Source organism: Fukomys damarensis, unplaced genomic scaffold, assembly GCF_012274545.1.
Source record: "Fukomys damarensis isolate Sample0158 unplaced genomic scaffold, DMR_v1.0_HiC HiC_scaffold_10, whole genome shotgun sequence".
Classification (NCBI taxonomy): Eukaryota; Metazoa; Chordata; class Mammalia; order Rodentia; family Bathyergidae; genus Fukomys; species Fukomys damarensis.
The window spans coordinates 12816630-12821758 of NW_022900922.1; positions in this window are offsets into that span (position 1 = coordinate 12816630).

Here is a 5129-nt window from a genome sequence, read left to right on the forward strand (position 1 = left end):
CCCCGCCCCCGCGGGGGGGGCCTCCGCAACGCTCCGGTTGGCCGCAGGTCTCTGCGCGCCCCTCCTGTTGCTGGCGTCCACTCCGCCAGCGTTTGCTGCCTGTTGGCTTCCTCTGTGTTGACTCTTGCTAAGACTGCATCTTCACGCAAAACCATTGCATCACTTGGTTTCTGCCAATGTAAGGAGCAGGGGTTCGGGGTCTAGCGTGGTTTGGGCTTTTCCTGCAGTCGTGCTTGGGCATGTGCTTTCACAGGTTAGGTGAAAAACACGAACTTGGTTCGAAAGGCACACGTGGCCATTGCCCCTTTAAATTGCGGCAACTGAGAATATGTGACACTCAATGGGCACTCACACAAGACTTCACGTAGCCCTCCCTGTCGGGCCTCCGGTGCTGCCGCCCCACCGCTTTATATAGAGCCACGCGAGCGCGTGACGTGTGCTCGAGGACGCCGCTAGTGCGCACGCTCCGCGCAGACGTGCCTACGCCGCGGGGCCTGGCCGCACACCTTCCACAGATCCGGGGTCTGCGGCGGCGTGGCGTCAAGTCGCACGCTCCGCCCCTTTACTCCCGCCTGTAGGCTCCGCCCCCAGGCCCCGCCCCCGCCGCCCGCTGATTGGATTAGCGAGCCGGAGGCTAGGGCGAGACCTGGCAGTCTACCCGGACCTGCGCGCGCATAGGTTCCCCCCGGCCTGGTTTAGACCAATGGGCGCAGGCCCGTTTGCTGCGGACATCATAGACTGCTCGAATCGGAGTGAGCGCCGAAATCCCTTCTTGCATCCGCAGGAGGAACTGCGGGTGCCCAGGGCTGGTTGCTCTTAAATGGGATGCGGACACTTCCGTTCCGTCGGGACGGCTCTGAAGCTGCTCTTATTGGGAACACAAGCCCACTCCTCTCCCTTAGACTGGAATGATCTGGTTGAGTGTGGGAAGAACAGGGTACTAATTATATTATTGTTCCTACAACTGGATTGGTAGGTGGAGAAGGAGAAAAAAAATCCTGCTGACGTTTCTCTCCGGTTGCTGCTATTGAAAATACCAGGTTGCTTCAAAGGATTAACCGCAAGAGGAAACACGCCTGTAGAGAAACAGTAGAGGCAGCTGCTTAGAGCACACGAAAAAACCTGTTCGAAAAGGCACAGGAAACAACACGGGGCCCGAGTGTGTGTTCACAGGCCAACCTCGAGTATCTTCTGGGGGTTTCCAGAGCGGGTACGCCTGCTGCCAGGGCCTCCCCATCTGTCCCTAATCTTGTCTTGCAATTGCAATCCCGCTTTACCCTCCCCAAGCAGGGAGAACGGCAGCCTGTGCCATCGGATTTGGGCACTCCCGGCCCCTGCTCCAGGACCTGTGCTTATGGTCACTCCCCTCCGAGGCCCTGTGGCATTCGTTCCAGCGCATGACTTCACCCATCTGGCTGCTGGGCAAAAGGGCGTGAAGTCGACCAGTCCTTTTGCTGCAGAGGGATGAGACAGTTCAATGCCCCGGAGAGATGGCCCCACTAAGCAAGAACTGGAACATATTAAAAAGAAAATACAACTCACGAGAACCGTGGCCTATTTATATTCATTTACCTGGGAGCGGGCATTGGATGCCCTCAAGGAAGAGCCTGCCACTTCATTCCAAAATAGAATTCTGAGAGACAGTGTGTGCTCTTGAGAGACACTAAGGATCTTTATAGAACAGAACTTTGTTTCTCCAAAAGAAGAGCGTTTCCTTTTTACTTCACACTGCCAGCCTAATGTCGAAACTGTTGGCACTTCCCTCCTGAAATGCCTGTTGAAAAATGGAAAGGCAGTTTTAGCCCTGGGCTCCCTTGCCATAAAAGGATCCCCAGGGGGTTAAGGCAGGCCTTGGATCCGGGGCAGCAATTCCTTATATTGTATCAAAAGTCTTTCATGCTGCCTAGCCTTTCATGTAGCTCTGAAGCAGCTTTATCGATGTATGCTAAGTAAACATAGCTTTGTTTTTGTCTCCCACCCATTGCCCTCTCTCTCAGAGCAGACTGGAGTTGGAGTCCAGCCAGAGCCCGCTGCTGCAGCAGTTAGAGCCACCTCCTCCACACAGGAGCACGGTTTCCAGGGTGAGGCAATGCGTCTGCAATTCGCAGAGACAAGGCAGGAATTGTAATTGTAGCTCATCATGTGATGACTTATGAAAGAGGAAGTTGGTATGTTTTAGTCACGTAGACTCTGCCCTCCTTCTTAAAGTTCCAGGCCCTCTTAGAAGGTCAGGATCATCTTTGCCACTCAGAGTCAAGGTTACCAGGTTGTTTGCAGCATGCCCCTACACATTCCCAAGTGGCCAGGCAGGCAGATGTGTGCCAAGTGTTGGCACAGCAGTAGGTTGAGGCTGGCTTTTAACCAGAACACTGATACAGTGTGATTTGTCTTAAGAACTAAAGGAGATAGTCTATGGGGAGCATTCCTGCTGAGACTAGACAAACAACAGTCTTTTCCCAGCTGTAATTTCTAAGTTTTTTTTTTTTTTTTTTAAAGCCACAATTTAGGAGTAAAAGGAAAGCCATTCAGCACAACCTTGTCAAAAGCAGGAGTAAGGGAAGTGGCCCCAAAGGCAAGCCAGAGGAAGCAGTTCTGAGGGTTGCGTGGTAGGCAGTACAGACCTGAACTTGCACACTGAGATGTGCAGGGGCTTGCTTCCTGTGAGTGGGTGTTCACCTCTGAAATTGGATCTGGCCCCCAAGCACACGCCCTTGTTCACACACTCAAGTCCTGGACCAACAGTCTACAAGGGTTAAGAAGCGCTTGCTACCAAGGACCCTGATGGAACTTTGCCCCAGGACATGAAGCCTAAAGAAGGGTTTAGCCTCCTGCCCTCCGCAGCTGGTGGGTGCTGTCCAGTCATGGCATTCCTTGGGACTGCCAAGTTCATGGGTTCCATCCTATATCTAGATGTTGAAGGACAGCCTTCATTCTTTAGAGTGCAGCTTCTTTAAATAGCCATGATGTTGCAACCTTAGAAAAGTTTCTTCAGCTCTGACCTTGGAAAATTTGAAGAAGAAAAGAAATGCAGCCACATGCTATTTAGATTTTTGTGGATGTCATTGCAGATGCCTCGTGGGGCATCAGTACTGTAAAACTAGAAGAACACATGTAGTACTCTGGGCTTTTCCACTTTAAAAAAGTTATAAATACATATTTGAACACACTTATTTATGTGAATGCATCTACACAAACTGGAGCACAGTAATATAAATGAACCTTCTGTAATTAGTGGGAGAGACTTTTTTCTAAGTAATAGCATTTTATGGGATAATCTCACTGATTTTTAAATTGCAAATATCCTTTTAAAGAAGCACTTTCCCTCTGCTTGACCTCTCTCTGCAGCCTACCTCCCCGTGCACAGAGAGTATTTAGATATGAAAGAGACTTGCATGGGGAGGATCTAAGAATCAGGCCATATAAAATCACAGGAGCTCTTAATCATCCACATATTTTCTGCAGAAACTGCCGCCACCAGCCTGTGTGTCCATGTTCGTATAGCTCCTCATCTAGAACAAAATTTGGGGCCTTGATGTAGGTTAACTACCAACTGTGTTGGAATTTAAAGAGCTAAGCGAAAAGCAGACAAAACAGACGAAGGAGAGATTGAGGTCACACACTTGCTCAGTCTGCAAGGAAATTTGCAGGAGACCTGGAAGAGATTCAGCCACCGTTTGGTGCCAGAACCTTCCTATTGGCTTTTTGGAAAGAGCAGGATGAAGTGCACTTTTCTGAAATAATAGCTGGCTATGGTTTCACTGATATTTAAGACATTCAGTAGAACCCTTTAAAAGATACCAGTAGGACGTTGCTGACAAAATGGTGAATTAACTTCGCAGATAATGTTTGAAAATATTAAAATGGTAAATTTCCTCCCATTAGCTTTACTACTTAAAAATGTACATTTCCTATATGCACATTTAGTAGTAAAGGAACTGAACTAATCAAATGATGTAATCATTCTAAAAGGCTGAAGAATAACACGATAGTCTAATATTTGTTATATCTTTCATATAGACATTTAAAAAGCTATTTCAAGCATAAATTCTATCTTCTTGTCATTTTTTTCAGAAACTAGAAACTTGAGGTGTTAAAAGATTAAATGATTTGCCTAAAGTAATATTAAGGGTGACCAAAGTCCAAGTATGAGTTCTATTATTTAATAATATAATTTAGAACATTCTATTTGTGTTTTGAACAGCTTGGAGGCCCAATGAGAGTGTATCTTTGTTAAGATCTTTATTAACAAACAAGTGTTAAGATTTGCTTATCTCTACCTAGATGTGTAGGAAAAAAGTTCTAGAATAGTTCATAGTATTCTCAATCCAAAGAAAAGTCAGCATTTACAATAATGGGAGCTAACAGTTGCCATAGCTCCATGTCTAGTGTAGGACTCCACCTCACTAAATGGCAAACCATATGTTGACCTTTAATAAACTTTAAATATAAATTGTTGTCAGTGTTAGCATGAAAGATTTAATTCTGGGAATTAGTTGGGTAGAGAAATAGTTTTGGCACTCACCAAATTGTAATACTGTACCCCCAACTCTTTGTGACCTATTTCTTTAAAAACAGAGGAAAAACTCATGAAATCTTTTTGTTCTTATTGTAAAACTCCAATCCTGACTCCTTGGCACCCAGACAAAGAAATACAGTGAGCTATAGGGCACTGAAAAGAAAAAAGCATGAAACCACATATTGCACAAAATTTCATGGTTATAAAGGGGATACAGGGAGACAAAATGATCATAACTCACATAAATAAGCTTTCATAGTTATTGTTTGCATTTCCTATGAAATAGCCAATATGGACTAGCCTGACTTTCTTTCTCTTAAGATAAAAATATATTTTGCAAAAGAATATCATCTGGCAGGAATATTTTGCCTGTGCCAGTGGAGTTTCAATAATCTGTCCTGGTGGTGTATGCTAATCTAATGTAAATAAAAATAATAATATTATTATTAAAATCAAATTGTTTTAGGTCTGTAGTTCACATTCCACTGACATCGCTCATCTCAAAGATCTCAACATGGAACAATAAAATTTTTTCCTCCAATATTTTATAGGGAGAGAGGGACAGTGGTGAATTTTATGGATGAAAAGAGATCCAAGGAGCTCTCTGCAGAAG